Below are 17,039 nucleotides of genomic sequence, written 5' to 3' on the forward strand. Positions count from 1 at the left end.
AAATTTTGTGGTAGTAATGAAGGCAAAATTGTCAGAGATCCCCATCATTACTCCTCTGAAACTGACAGCAGCTTCAGGAGTCCACATATGCCTGTTAAAAGCAGAAATCCAGAAGTTGCTGTCAGAGATTCTACATTTCCTATAGGGTTGCTGTTGAAGTCCCCTCACAGACAACAATCAAGTAGAAATCACTAAACCGATCAAAACATAGGTTGAATTTTACGCCCCCCTAATGAGCGGGAAGGTGGCGGGGATGGATGTAAAATGGAGCAGAAGGTCCCAAGGGGCCCTTCCTGACCCGCCTCCACCACCACTTTATGCAGGGTGGTGGCGGTGAATAATGGCCTGCCACTAAAAGGCCTCCGCCCGTCTCCACGGGGATTTTACCCTTGGCAGGCAGGCATCCCAGGCCCGAGAAAAGCCGCCTGACAAAAGCATGCAGTTCTCTGATGGCCTATGGGGGAGGTGGCCTCCTGATCAGGCACCCTGTGCCCGATGAAGGGCTGACCCCACTGCCCCAACCATGCCCAACACGCCCCCGTCCCTCCTGACGGATCACCCCCGGCAAGGCAACACAAACTTACCCTAGTTCCGGGGCTCCCGGACATCATCTTTTGTAGGCTGGGCTGCAGTCCCAGCAGTGGCCATCGCTCCCGCTGATTGGCCGGCAGCTCCATTAGGTGGGACCTCCTACCTCAAGCGGGTGGAAGTCCCACTTCAGACCAATTAAAGTCCAGGGACCCGCAAAATACGGGTCAAATCCCCAGGCCGGGCGGATTCTCTACCGACTTTTCAGGGTAAAATCCCGGTCTTAGTCTTTAATCTCACTGTAAAAACCCTTGAAAAAGTTACACCTTGTTGAATGAGGTGTAACCGGGTTTTTAACAGCATACTAAGTTCACAATTGTTGCTGAACAGCCTCACAGGCCCTGGAAAGCGAAGTTTGTATTTGTGGAATGTCAAATTTCTCTATTATGAGAAGAAATATTCATATTTTTAAAATAATTATTTTTTAAAAATTTGTTTATGGTATTTCAGCTTCTACCTTATTCCCATCTGTATGTTCGAATTATTTATTTCTCTCTCTAAAATTTAAATTAAAAGTGAAAAATGCAAGCATTTACTTCCTGGTTTGCTGTCTTTGAGAATACTTCAATATGATTGGCTGCTTGCCCTGCTTGAAGCCATCACTGTTGCTGGACTCCTGGAGATTCCTGCAGATTCAAACTGATGTCTGAAAAAGGGAAATCCACGCCACAGAGACTGTTAGATCTTGTGGGCAGTTTTCTTCAAGGTCAGCAGTGAATGCCATCGATTCTGCACTGACAGCGAAATTCAGGCCATCAGCCTGAAGCGAAGTGAAACTCCCTGGTGACATCTCTCTGTGCTTTGCTTCAGATTTATGTTGGGCTTTATTTCCAGGCTTATGCTACACAAGTTTAGCGTCTGTGCGAAACTTGTAGCGTAAATACCACCTGACTATAGCATTATGGTACTTATATGGCTCATGTATGACAATACTGTTTGCCTCAGCAAATACAAGTCTAACTTTTGCAGTAAGGTGGAGCTTTATTCAAATTTATTTGGTTTTGGCTACAGCAGTAATTAGGCCCAGAAAGTCCAACTTGTTTTTGATAAATTAGGGTTACCTTACCACCTTATTATTTAATTTCTTCTCCTTCCAGAAACCACACTTGCCACCATTCACGCACATTTATATATATATATATATATAGTCAACATTTAGATCCTAGTATATACTTGTGCTTAAAATGGTATCATGTGGTGGAGATCATTCAGCCTTGGTTCTGAGCTGTGAAACAATGGAATAAAAGCAAAATACTGTGGATGCTGGAAATCTGAAATAAAAACAGAAAGTGCTGGAAATACTCAGCAGGTTTGGCAGCATCTGAAAACAGAGAGAAAAACAGAGTTAACATTTCAGGTCTGTGACCTTTCATCAGAACTGGCAAAGGTTAGACATGTAATAGGCTTTGAGCAAGTGTCACAAAAGGTTTTATTTTTGTACTAAAATCTTGGACTTCTATGTATTTTAAAAAAAAAAGAAAATGGATTTTGCTCAATGAAGGACACCTGCAAAAATAATTGGAATTCCATCAATGTTTTGAAAGGAAGTTCAGAACAAAGAGTTGAATTGATTGGGTGTTTTGAAAGGAAGTTAAATTTGTAAAATGACAGGAAGGTCAGCAGTTTCAAGGAAATCACAGGAGTTTGACATTTCTTCAGAGCAGCTTGAGTGATAAGGGGGAAACACTATGTCTGGACATGTGGCCATGTTGAGGAAGGAGCTTTTTCACTTTGGGACCTTTAAAAGCCTGTGAATTGGACAAAGAGCAGGCATTTGAATTCTTTGCTTGACCTACCTGGAGCCAGAGAGACAAGATCCAGAAGTGTTTTTTTCTCTCTGCTTAAAAACTAAGAACTAAGGAGGGTCTGTGTGCCTTTAAGACTGAGAGAAGTTTTTATATTCTCTGAGACCAGTGTGTATGACTACAAGCCTGTTCCTAAGCAACAGCAAGAGAGAGAGGTCACATGCTGTATTGTATCAGTTTGACTGTGTGTAAAGACTGGCTAGAATCGGTTTGATCTGGCAGACCAGCGAAGCATACTCTCCTTGAAGGAAGGATTTTTCTCTCTCAACAGAAAATCTACATTGGCCTACAGGCTGTGTTTTGCCTAAAGAGGAAATAATCCCTGGAATGGAATCTTTGCATTATTGGAGGTAGCAAATTCCTTTTTACTCCTGTTTCTAAGAAGTCTGTGCCTCAGGAGTGACTTTCTGTTGCCTTTTGTGTTTCTGGGAGTTCTGGAAACTCAGTAAAGTTTCTACTGATAGACTGCTAATTCAAAATTTAAATATACCTGCAGTTATACTCCTTTTTGAAAGATCTGTGTGACGCCTACTGTAGCCGAAGTGCCTTGAACACCTATCCATCACAGACTATTCATCAACTCATCTGGAGACTTCGAGTGGCATCTGACTCTGGGACACCTCAGTGATCCAGGAAAGTAACCAACCAGGACTTACAACCCAGTTTTTTTATTATTCCTAAGATACGGATCTAATTTAAAAACATCATTTTAGAGCTGGTTAACCATTGGGATTTTTAATGTATGTGTCGTCACAAGGCGAGCCTCCTTAAACACTGTTCAAATCACACGCAGCTTCCACAGTGCGGACTGCGACACCGATCACTCCCTGGTGTGCAGCAAGGTCAGACTCAGACCAAAGAAGTTGCATCATTCCAAGCAGAAGGGCCACCCGCGCATCAACACGAGCAGAATTTCTCATCCACAGCTGTTACAAAAATTTCTATATTCACTTGTAAAAGCCCTTCATAACACTCCCACAGGGGATGCTGAGACCAAGTGGGCCCACATCAGAGACGCCATCTATGAGTCAGCTTTAACCACCTACGACAAACGTGCAAAGAGAAATGCAGACTGGTTTCAATCTCACTTTGAAGAACTGGAACCTGTCATAGCCGCTAAGCGCACTGCACTGTTGAACTACAATAAAACCCCCAGCGAGTTAACATCCGTAGCACTTAAAGCAGACAGAGGCACTGCACAAAGAACAGCCAGGCTCTGCGCAAATGACTACTGGCAAGACCTATGCAGTCATATTCAGCTGGCCTCAGACACCGGAAACATCAGAGGAATGTATGATGGCATTAAGAGAGCTTTTGGGCCAACCATCAAGAAGATCGCCCCCCTCAAATCTAAATCAGGGGACATAATCACTGACCAACGCAAACAAATGGACCGCTGGGTTGAGCACTACCTAGAACTGTACTTCAGGGAGAATGTTGTCACTGAGACTGCCCTCAATGCAGCCCAGCCTCTACCAGTCATGGATGAGCTGGACATACAGCCAACAAAATCGGAACTCAGTGATGCCATTGATTCTCTAGCCAGCGGAAAAGCCCCTGGGAAGGACAGCATTACCCCTGAAATAATCGAGTGCCAAGCCTGCTATACTGTCAACACTACATGAACTGCTTTGCCTGTGCTGGGACGAGGGAGCAGTACCTCAGGACATGCGTGATGCCAATATCATCACCCTCTATAAAAACAAAGGTGACCGAGGTGACTGCAACAACTACCGTGGAATCTCCCTGCTCAGCATAGTGGGGAAAGTCTTTGCTCGAGTCGCTCTAAACAGGCTCCAGAAGCTGGCCGAGCGCGTCTACCCTGAGGCACAGTGTGGCTTCCGTGCAGAGAGATCGACCGTTGACATGCTGTTCTCCCTTCGTCAGATACAGGAGAAATGCCGCGAACAACAGATGCCCCTCTACATTGCTTTCATTGACCTCACCAAAGCCTTTGACCTCGTCAGCAGACGTGGTCTCTTCAGTCTACTTGAAAAGATTGGATGTCCACCTGTCCTACTAAGTGTCATCACCTCATTCCATGACAATATGAAAGGCACAATTCAACATGGCGGCACCTCATCAGACCCCTTTCCTATCCTGAGTAGTGTGAAATAGGGCTGTGTTCTCGCACCCACACTTTTTGGGATTTTCTTCTCCCTGCTGCTTTCACATGCGTTCAAGGCTTCTGAAGAAGGAGTTTTCCTCCACACAAGATCTGGGGGCAGGTTGTTCAACCTTGCACGTCTAAGAGCTAAGTCCAAAGTACAGAAAGTCCTCATCAGGGAACTCCTCTTTGCTGACGATGCTGCTTTAACATCTCACACTGAAGAGTGCCTGCAGAGTCTCATCGACAGGTTTGCGGCTGCCTGCAATGAATTTGGCCTAACCATCAGCCTCAAGAAAACGAACATCATGGGGCAGGATGTCAGAAATGCTCCATCCATCAATATTGGCGACCACGCTCTGGAAGTGGTTCAAGAGTTCACCTACCTAGGCTCAACGATCACCAGTAACCTGTCTCTCAATGCAGAAATCAACAAGCGCATGGGAAAGGCTTCCACTGCTATGTCCAGACTGGCCAAGAGAGTGTGGGAAAATGGCGCAGTGACACAGAACACAAAGGTCCGAGTGTATCAAGCCTGTGTCCTCAGTACCTTGCTCTATGGCAGCGAGGCCTGGACAACGTATGTCAGCCAAGAGCGACGTCTCAATTCATTCCATCTTCGCTGCCTCCGGAGAATCCTTGGCATCAGGTGGCAGGACCGTATCTACAACACAGAAGTCCTCGAGGCGGCCAACATCCCCAGCTTATACACACTACTGAGTCAGCGGCGTTTGAGATGGCTTGGCCATGTGAGCCACATGGAAGATGGCAGGATCCCCAAAGACACATTGTACAGCGAGCTCGCCACTGGTATCAGACCCACCGGCCGTCCATGTCTCCGCTTCAAAGACGTCTGCAAACGCGACATGAAGTCCTGTGACATTGTTCACAAGTCGTGGGAGTCAGTTGCCAGCGTTCGCCAGAGCTGGCGGGCAGTCATTAAGGCGGGGCTAAAGTGTGGCGAGTCGAAGAGACGTAGCAGCTGGCAGGAAAAAAGAAAGAGGCGCAAGGGGAGAGCCAACTGCAAAACAGCCCCGACAATCAAATTTTTCTGCAGCACCTGTGGAAGAGCCTGTCACTCTAGAATTGGCCTTTATAGCCACTCCAGGCGCTGCTCCACAAACCACTGACCACCTCCAGGCGCTTACCCATTGTCTCCCGAGACAAGGAGGCCAAAGAAGAAGATGTGCATGAGAGTTAGGAGGAATAAGAAGTTATAAAGTCCATTCAGACATAGATTTATCTCAGTCTTGTTTAAGATTTAGTTTATTGATAAATAGTTAATTTGCTGTTGTTTAAAGATAACTGGTTTGGTGTGTTTTATTCTGGGGGTTAATAAAGTGTTTAATTTGGCTAATTTCCGCTAGGTGGGAAACTTTAATAATATGCTGTGACATGTGAAGTAATAGGACTGACTTGACAGTGCATTACTCCCGCCTCGCTCGTAGCACTATTTATTTTCCAATAATAGTCTTTATATGCAGCAAAACAAAGTGTTCAGGATGGGAATCCTTTAGGGTTTCGAATAGCAATCAAGATTTGGAGTACGAAGATGCAAGCATGTGAGGACAAGGCAATTGCAATTAAACCTCGGGAATTACAATTGCACTCACTCTTACGCAAGGCCCACATTTAGAGACCCACAGACCTGTACAGAGTCCTTTTTGCTCTTATTATTGCAGATCCTTTGTGATGGAATATAGATATAATATGCTTAATTAAGCAGAATTTGGAAATAGTTAGTGTATTATGCCTTTTAAGAAGTAAAGATTGAATAAATGGCCTCACTGACATTCCCCTTTAAGATGGTAGAGTTAAATATTTCAAGGTCCCTATTAGAATATAATTTCTGTTGCCAGGGAATTGGAAGATAAACAAACACATTGAAATATCCAGTGTAACCTCAGTAAGAGGTAGCAATAAACTTAATTAGTTTATGGGGTTGTTGATGCAGACAAAAATCGGCTCCGGATGTTCCTTTAAGGTACCATGAAAAAGGCAATTATAGAAAATGGACTCACAGAAACAAGAAGTCAAGTAAACACAATTATAAAAAAACATCAGAAAATGGGAGTTTTCCAGTAAAACATTAAGTGGAAATGGTAATTAAAAATATGGATTTTAAAAGGAACACAGGAAGGTCACATAAATGCTGGAAGTCAGATGACACCTTAGAAATTATATAAAAATTAGAGGTTTTGAAAGCAAACTTTAGGGGTGTTGTATCCTTAAACAACACTTCTCATCCCATGCCTTGCTTGGGGGATTTAAGATAAAAGTTTACTTTAAATTTTGATGGATATTCTCGGATAATTTTGCTGTAACACTAGCAAGGTTCAATTTTTGGATTCTATGTTAGAAATAAGAATGTGTGTTACATCTCTCAGTAATATTTGATATTGTGATATACTTATCCACTTAAGACATTTATTACATGTTAAATTCTTTAATAAATAGTCTCATGTAGTATTCTGTGTACAACTACAAGAATCCCCCTCTCTGTGTCTCTTTAAGTGGAGAGATACGTATTGAAGAGAGTTTCCCAGACCCTTATAATATCTGGGATATTTATGACTTAGCCATAAATATTAAAATGGGCTATCTGAAAGATGGTAATATTCTCTATTAGTTTTCTTTCTTTGAGGGAAAGCTAGTACAATTCTTTGGACCCAAATAAGTGTCTGAGAATTTGTCTGGTTTGAACTTGATTAAAGGAGATTTATAGGGATGTACTCCTGATTTCGTTTAGTCCCTATAAGGGGTTAAAGTCATAAATCATTTCAGCTTCAGCCTCTGTATTTTGGAATATTCTCATAGGTGAGTTTTTAACTCCTAATAGACTTGAGGCTATTCTCATTGGTCCTGATAATCAGGTAAGCTTTGGGAGTGTGGACAGGATGATGAATAAAAAAACTTCCTTTGAAAATTTATTTTGGCTACTGAATCTATCCTGTGTCCCTGCAGAATCTTTCTCATGTCCTTGCCATTTACACTGTTTTTCTGGGGTTTCCACAACAGTCAAGCAGGAAAAGCACTGTGGAAGTTCAACCCCATTATAGCCCATATTAACTTCTCAAAAGGAACATAGTAAATGGTGGCACAGTGGCGCAGTGGTTAGCACCGCAGCCTCACAGCTCCAGCGACCCGGGTTCAATTCTGGGTACTGTCTGTGTGGAGTTTGCAAGTTCTCCCTGTGTCTGCGTGGGTTTCCTCCGGGTGCTCTGGTTTCCTCCCACATGCCAAAGATTTGCAGGTTGATAGGTTAATTGGCCATTATAAATTCTCCTAGTATGGGTAGGTGGTAGGGAAATATAGGGACAGGTGGGGATGTGGTAGGAATATGGGATTAGTGTAGGATTAGTATAAATGGGTGGTTGATGGTCGGCACAGACTCGAAGGGCCTGTTTCAGTGCTGTATCACTAAACTAAATGTTAGCATTCTCTATGTTAATCTATTATTTTATAGTTAACCTTTTTATATAAAGTTGCCCTTTTCTTATAATCTCACCAACAGCAAACCTATCTTTCTGAATGTTCCAAACTGACTTATTGATTTGAATATTGCGTACTTATAAATACTCCTCCAACAGTTATAGATTGAATGGCAGCTAAATTCAAAATAACTGCCAGTAATAGACATCACAGAACAATTTACACAACATTCTTTTGATTGAATGTGGCTTGACTCCTCCCTCCAGTCTGTAGCCTCAAAGCCAACTGAATCAATTTTTGAATAAGTGCATCCTGTATGGTTGGAGGCATGATCTTGAATGCAACTGGTTTTCAAACTCCTTGGGCCCAAATGTCCTGCTGTGAGGGAAGGCACATCTTAGGCTGAGCACCTGCATAGAAAGGGCAGGAATTTGGGACAGAATCTGGATCCACTGGGGTTCTGCACCATTTGACCTGCTTCAAAATTCCATTGAATTTGTGTTGGCAGCGAGGCAGCTGGATCTTCTACTGCTCATGTCCTGACAGTATTGTGGGGGCCTGAAGAGAAGTATGTCTAAACCATCTTAGGAATTCAGACCAGATCACCATTCTTAATCTCATCAATTCTACACGTGTTGACAGCGGGTAAGGGTTCTGTGCTGGGCTTTCAGAACATGCAGGGATAAGAGAGTCAATTCCTGAGGCAACTGATTACCTCTGATTGCTGACCCTCATTTCATTTTGGGGAAAAATATAGAAGTCTTGGGACCCAGCATTCATGGGCTCAAGAAAAGGATGTTTGAGGAACATTATACATATGTTTGAGGACAGGGTTTGAGGACAATCTACCTGATTGTGCAACAATTATCAATGTGACCTGTCCAGCCTACATCTCTCCTTTGCTGCAACAAGGTTTGTCTTCCTTGTAGGCAGCAATGCAGTTCATGGCTGTGATGATAACATCTGCAAAAAAGCCTCAAATGAGAGACAGCTAGGAACCAGTCAGGATCTCCACCTCTATGGAAGCACAGACTGCAGCTCCGGAGGCAATTGGGGATAGATTGGAACACAGCAGTGATCACAGCTTCCTGCCTGTGGCCAGTGCCATGTCTCAGGGCTGAAGAGATCCAGGCACCCATCACTTGAATACACATAGCTGTCTGTTCTTGCAGGGTCATCTGCTAATGTTGCTCAAGGAGGTACTAGATTACCTTCATCCCTAGAAGGAAACATTGGCACTTCAAGCAGTCCATGATTTTCTTTCTCCCATGGGCAAAACACAAAGAAGGAACACACTGTCACAAAAGGGAGACACCAGGATAAAACACACTGAACATACATGAACTGCAAGATGGGAGGTTGGATTAATCGGAAATTTTAATGTGTTTTAATGAGACTTCAATTGGTATGGTCTATAATAAAATAGTGAGAAAGCCTGTTGTATTCATGGGTGAAGATATAACATTCAAGGTAATGGCCGAGACTGTTAATTTCCCAGGGTGCGAGCCACATGTGGTGATGACTTTTGTGAATCGACTTTTTCAGGAAATTCAGTGGGTAAGGAAGCCTTTACAGATGTGATTTCCACAACAGCTGTGTGACCATTTAGCTATGCAGATAATTTAGTTTAGTTTAGTTTAGAGATACAGCACTGAAACAGGCCCTTTGGCCCACCGAGTCTGTGCCGACCATCAACCACCCATTTTATACTAATCCTACACTAATTTCATATTCCTACCACATCCCCACCTGTCCCTATATTTTTCCCTACCAACTACCTATACTAGGGGCAATTGCTGATGGCCAATTTACCTATCAACCTGCAAGTCTTTGGCATGTGGGAGGAAACCGGAGCACCCAGAGGAAACCCACGCAGACACAGGGAGAACTTGCAAACTCCATACAGGCAGTACCTGGAATTGAACCCGGGTCGCTGGAGCTGTGAGGCTGCAGTGCTAACCACTGCGCCACTGTGCCGCCCTTTGGCTTTTGTTCAACATCGAATTGGGTCTCTGCTCCTATGGCTACTTTGTTTACAGGGCTAAATTATACTGCTAAATGCTTCCAATGAGTAAACAGATGAATTGAGCAAACCAACCATCTTTAACCTGCATGATGCAATTGTCCACTTCAGAGGACTGATTGATATGAGGAGGAGCAGATACAAGGCCTATTGCCAACTTCTTTTGGCACTGCTGCATTTGGGCACCTTTTTTATATTCGTTCATGGGATGTGGGTTTCACTGGCAAGACCATCATTTATTGCTCACCCCTAATTGGCTTGAGAAGGTGGTGGTGAGCCACCTTCTTAAACTGCTGCTGCCCTCATGGTGTAGGTACACCAGCAGTGCTGTTAAGGAGTAAGTTCCAGGTTTTTGACCCAGCGACGGTGAAGCAATGGCGATATAGTTCCAAGTCTGGATGGTGTGTGGCTTGGAGTGAACTCGCAGCTGGTGGTGTTCCCATGCGCCTGCTGTCCTTGTCCTTCTAGGTGGTAGAGGTCACGAGTTTGGAAGGTGCTGTCAAAGGAGACTTGGTTAGTTGCTGCAGTGCATCTTGTAGATGGTACACACTACTGCCACTGTGCATCGGTGGTGGAGGGAGTGAATGTTGAAGGTGGTGGATGGGGTGTCAATCAAGCGGGCTGCTTTGTCTTGGATGGTGTTGAGCTTCTTGAGTGTTGTTCAAGCTGCACTCATTCAGGCAAATGGAGAATTATTCCATCACGCTCCTGACTTGTGCCTTACAGATGGTGGACAGGTATTGGGGAGTCAGGAGGTGAGTTAGTCGCCACAGAATTTCCAGCTTCTGACTTGCTCTTGTAGCCACAGTGTTTAATGTAGCTGATCCAATTAAGTTTCTGGTCAATGGTAGCGGCCGGGATGTTGATAGTGGGGGATTCAGTGATGGTAATTAATGCTATTGCATATCAAGAAGATATGGTTAAATTCTTTCTTGTTGAAGATGGTCATTGCCTGGCACTTGTGTGGCTCAGTCTTGCTGCATGTGGACATGGACTGCTTCATTATCTAAGGGGTTACAAATGGGACTGAACACTGTCTGACCATCAGTGAACATCCCCACTTCTGGCCTTACGATGGAAGGAGCGTCATTGATAAAGCAGCTGAAGATGGTTGGGCCTAGGACACTGCTCTGAGAAACTCCTGCAGTGATGTCCAGGGGCTGAGAAAATTGGCCTACAAAAACCACAACCATCTTCCTTTGTGCTAGGTATGACTCCAGCCAGTGGAGAGTTTTCCCCCGATTCCCATTGACGTCAATTTTACTAGGGTTCCTTGATGCCACACTCGGTGAAATGCTGTCTTAATGTCAAGAGCAGTCACTCTCAACTCATCTCTGGAATTCAACTCTATTGCCCATGTTTGGACCAAGGCTGTAATGAGGTCTGGAACTGTGAGTGGTCCTGTCAGAATTCAAACTGAACAGGTTATGGCTAAGTAAGTGCTGCTCGATAGTACTGTCGACGACACCTTCCATTACTTTGCTGATGATTAAGAGTAGACTGATGCAGCCGTAATTAACCAGATTGGATTTTTCCTGCTTTTTGTGGACAGGACATACCTGGAACAAAATGAGGCAGGAGATGCTATTATACCCCATTAGAACCCTCTCAACTTACCTCCATAGTATTACATGTTGTAGGTGTTTGTTCCGGTTGAAATCCCAGGGCAACATAAAAGGGGCAGAGACGAGTAATGCCGATGCTTCTCCCCTTTTGCTCTGCTTTGCACCTGGTAACTGAGCACTCTCTGGTGTATAGGAGAGGAATATTGGGACCCAAGAGTGTGCTTTTCCACAGAATAGTGGCTATGGAATATTCACTCCCAGCAAAATCAGTTAATGCTGCATCAATTAACCTCTTGAAAAACAGCTGAATGAAAAACTGGGAATGGGGAAAGATGTCCTCTGTATAGTAGCTGTAGTGAAATCATAAATCTATTTATAAAGAATTTATTTGATCTTGCTACACCTTGCACATAGAAGAAATTTTACATCAACTCAGAACACTATGCTTACTGAGTATTCTTTGCTAATTTTACTACTACAACATGTATTTATACAGCATCTTTAATGTAGAACAATACTTCAAGATTTTTCACAGAAACATAATCAGACCAAAAATGGATGGCGAGTCAAAGAAAGAGATATTAGGCGGTGTGGCCAGAAGCTTGGTCAAAGAGGTAAGTTTTAAGGATGGTTGTAAAGGAGGAGAGGTTGGTGGAGTGGTGAAAAGGTTTAGAGAAGCAATTCCAGAGCATACGAGGGGGAGATAAAGAACACACAGTCCTGAGAGGGTACTAAAACTGGAGGAGTTTACAGATACAGGAAACGGAGATGCCATGAAGGAACTTAAACTGGAGGATGAAAATTTTAAATTAGAGAGGTTAGAGCATCGGGAACCAATGTAGGTCAATGTGTGAGCAGAGTTTGTTGTGGAATACAATAGGGACAGCAGACCTTTGGATGAGATGAGGTTTGTGGAGCCTGGAAGTAAGGCCGGCCAGAAAAGCATTGAAATAGTCAAGTCAGGAGGTAACAAAAGTATGAGGGTTTCAGCATCAGATGGGCTGAAGCAGGAGCAGAGATGGGTGATATTATGCAGGTGAAAGTAGGCACCTTATTGATGGAGAGGATGTGGGCCGGAACTCAGGGTCAAATAGAGTGCTGAGGTCAAGGGCATGGATTCACCGTCACCTCATTTCCCCAAACTATTATAAAAGATAAGTACCAGGTAGCACATTCAAATGACAATGGCATGGCTGAGGAAATCAGCAACAGATGGGCAGAGGTGTGAAATGTCAGTGCAGTGGAAGTAGCTAGTCTGTGATTGAGAGGATAAGGAATAGCATGTAAATTTGGGGTTGATAAGGACACTAAGGCTGTGAATAGACTGGCACAGCCTGAGACAGTGGCCGGGAAGGGTAGGGAAGTTGTGGTGGAGGCCGAAAATGAGGGCTTCAGCCTTCCCAATGTTTAACTAGACTGCACTCATCCAAGACTGGATATTGAACAAACAATATAACAATACAGATATGGTGGAAGGGTCAACAGGTGGTGGTGTGGTAGAGCTGTGTGTCTTTAGTTTGCAAGCAGAAACTGTTTGAAGAAATATTTTCGAATTATGTCACCAAAGGAGATCATGTCAATAAGAGGAGGGGGCCAATGATAGATCATTGCAGGAGGTTAGAGGTAATTGTACAGGGGTAGCAATTGTACAAACACCCTACTGGCCTCGGGTTGACTGATGAGCTGGCTGGAGCAACTCCAGATAAACTCGCACTTGGCAGCTTTAATGGCTATCCATCAAAGAGATTGCATAGAATCATTGGCCCTGCCATTCTCTTGGGCATGACAGCTATCAATAAAGAATCATTACACTAAGGGTTTGATTCATTGATGTATGCCAGATGATTTGGATGACCTGTCCAAGACCCTATATTGACTCATTAGAACAAAACGGTATTAACAGGGTTTAGCTGTCATAACAAAATTAAATCAACAGCCATTTAAGCAGATACACAGGACTTTAGTCATCAGATTGAATTGATTGACACATCAGCTGAATGCTATGGTACCGATCTAATTGTTACTTGTTTGCCTGCAATGGAGCAGGCCAACCAGTGCAGTGATAATCAGTACACATGCATGTCCCATCAAAGCCCAACAAGGTTCTGTGCTGTTGTGTATTGAACTGGACAGCCATTGTCTGCAGCTGAACTTGGGTTTTTAACTCCCCATATACCATGGACAGCAAAATAGAGAGTAAGTAAGTAATCAAACTGACAAAAATACTACATTTGTTTCACAGATGGTATTGGACTTCTTATGAACAGTGCCTTAATTATTTGCTACCTGAATTTTTGAAAATGCTGAGGGGTAACAACATTTCAAAGGTACTGTACCTGTAGGTGGTATTGTGAACATAATGTTACATGACATAAGATTAAATGACAGAAAAATTGTAGATCCACCTTTGGTACCATTAAGCATTTTCTTAAAAAGAATAAAAAATGTGTATGAAAATTGAAGAGCACCTCCGAAAAGAATGTAAGATGTTTGAATAGGGAAATGTATGAAAAAGTTAATTTTAGGAATTAGACTAAAAACACCTGTGACCACCTGTTGCCTAATACAGTGCTGTGAACAGCACAAGCACATGAAGAAGGAAAGTGGAACTTCCAAAGGATAAAGAAGATTCTAATAAATGATTAAAACCCAACCTAAAAGTGTAAGTAAAATCAGAAAAGGCTGGAAAACACTTAGCAAGTCAGACAGCATCTGTGGAGAGAGAAACAGTTCATATTTCAGAAGTGAAAGAGTAAAATTGTTTAGCTACCTCTAAATGAATGAACTGATCGGAAACAAAGAAGTAATCCTGATAAAAAAATGCTTTGCCAGGCACAGCTGTGGAATTCAGACACAGAAAACCCAGTGAGAGACAAATAGAAGCACACACCTCCTGCAAATTGAAGCATCTCCCCTCAATGCTAAAGTAGAAATTAACAGATAAAACTCCTCTCTCTCAAGCTGAAATTGGTGAGGCATAATGAGCTTTCTTCCCCAATGAGGCAACATTTTTCCCTTGGACCTTCCTCACTTATGCTTGCTGATCCAAACCTTCCTTTGGTCTTTCCCCCTCCCTTTGTGCCTTTCCCTTTCCACTCTCACACTCCACTCTTTTCCTCCTCTCCATAACCTCTACTTTCCCCTTCTCTCACTCCTTTCTTCACCGCTGCTACTCACCTGTTCCCTCCCCATTCCCCTTTCTTCATCTCCCTGTCTTCCCCTCCTCCTTTCTTCTCCCTGTCCCTTCAGTCACTTCCCCCTCCTCATCTCTCCCTTTCTGCCTTCTCTATCTCCCCTTTCTTCCTTTGTCCATCTGCCATTGATTCAATTATCTTCCCACTACTTAACCTTAGTCTTGATCCCCATCTGCAATATCATGGGAGGTCAACTTGTTTTTAAAATATGTATAAATCTGCTCAGCAAAGCTTAACTGTTGCAGTGCCCAATTTCTACTACTACAAATAGCGACAGGAAAGATTGTAAGCCATCATAATGAAAAAAAATTGCAGTTGTGCAAGTTAGAGCGTTGCATCATTTGATTGTGATGAAAATATGACAAAATGACACAAATTTTATGGCTCTTTGCCAAACAGCAAATAGTTTATTTACAAAACACTTTCCATGACAACTTTTGAACTTTTTACAATTCTTTCTACTGATAAGGGATGTGAATCGTTCTTAGGTGATAGTTATGGTACAGATTCAGAAAATTTCTGCAGAAACCCTTGAAATTCATCATAGTGCTTTACACCAATCATTAGAGACATTGATACAATTCCTGGGATCTTCCAAGTTCTCTGAACTTTAGGAATCCCAGACAACAAATGTAGTAAGAGAAATATCAAGCTTTACCAACAAATGTCATTGGGATACATATTTGGAATCCTATCCCTCTGACTCCAGAATTGCATGATCATGAAGCACTTAAATTGCATCTAGTTTTATACTTGCAACATCACATCTGGTATTTACAGCCATTGAAAAGAGAATGCGGTTACATCTCAGTAATTATGTGAGATAACATGATCATCTGACAAAAATTAAACACAGCATTTTTCTCAATACAGCACTGCAATGCCAGCCTAGATTATGGGTTGGAATTTGCAGGGTTTTTATTGGTGAAATGTCAGTGTTCACTGTCTTTAGCCCACTGAATCGGACTGCAACTTCAGAATTTTGTGCAAGTGCAGTTAACGTGGAGATCCTGATGTTACGATCTGTCATTCACTGCTCCACTACAGGCTGCACTATCAATCCGGCATCCCCACCACCACCACCAACCCCCCAACTCCAGAGCCAGTGAAATTAATTAATCTGGTGAGAACATCCACTTTTCCACTCTAATATCGCTTGTAGAAACCCCATAAAAAAAGTTAAGCCTTGTTCAATGAGGTGTAACTGGGTTTTTATTGGTGATCTGAGTAACAACCACTGCTGAACAACCAACATGGCCCTGAAAGAAAAGTCATATTTGTGGAATGTTGTTAAATGACTCCATTGTGATCAATTACTAGATTTTTAAAACAAGACTTTAAAAAAAAAAATAATTATATAAATACTTTGTTCATGATATTTCAGCTTCTATCTAAATCCCACGTGTATGTCCCAATCTTTATTTCATTCTCTGTAAAATTTTAACAAGTGGATTGATTGTTCGTCCTTTTTATTTCCTGGTTGGCTGTCTGAGAATTCTTTAATGTGATTGGCTGCTTGGCCAGCTTGATGACATCATTGCAACTTGATGCTGAGAATCCCCATTAAGCTACGCTACAACCAATTGTGTGTTAAGAGGGATAACGTTCTTGCCATAGAGATCGCGAGATCTTTCAGTGCAACTTTCTTCGAGATCAGCAGCAAGTGCCCTTCCTTCGCTGCTGACTGCAAACTCCAGGCGTATATCCTGACTTGGAACTATATCGCCGTTCCTTCACTGTTGCTGGGTCAAAATCCTGGAACTCCCTTCCTAACAGCACTGTGGGTATACCTACCCCACATGGACTGCAGCGGTTCAAGAAGGCAGCCCACCACCACCTTCTCGAGGGCAATTAGGGATGGGCAATAAATGCTGGCCTGGCCAGTGACGCCCACATCTCATGAATGAATTTTTAAAAAAATATGATGAGTGGAGTTTGAACCTAGAACCTTTCTGGCTTAAGATGCTACCACTGAGCCAAGGCTGGCACTTTGCACTTTACAAACTATTATAATAATCTCACAGGAGAAAAAAGTAATGTTGTGCCTATTCAAAACAGGTAGGTAAATAGTCAGGCGCACACAACCCAGGGTTTAAAAAAACACAAAATTACACGTCATTACCGGGCTATTGCTACTTTATTGTAGTATCATCCGTCTGATTTGTTTGCAAGTTCTTTCTGACAAAGTGTCATCACCTTGTGCCCTCAGTGGTGAAGCCAGCCTTCAAGGCGTGGGTCAGAGATGGGGCTAAAACATTGTAACCCCAGTTCTCTGACCCACACTACTTGTGGGAGTGTGTAATTTACCACGTTAAACTGGATTTT

This window comes from Heterodontus francisci, chromosome 3 (assembly GCF_036365525.1).
Source record: "Heterodontus francisci isolate sHetFra1 chromosome 3, sHetFra1.hap1, whole genome shotgun sequence".
NCBI classification, from domain to species: domain Eukaryota; kingdom Metazoa; phylum Chordata; class Chondrichthyes; order Heterodontiformes; family Heterodontidae; genus Heterodontus; species Heterodontus francisci.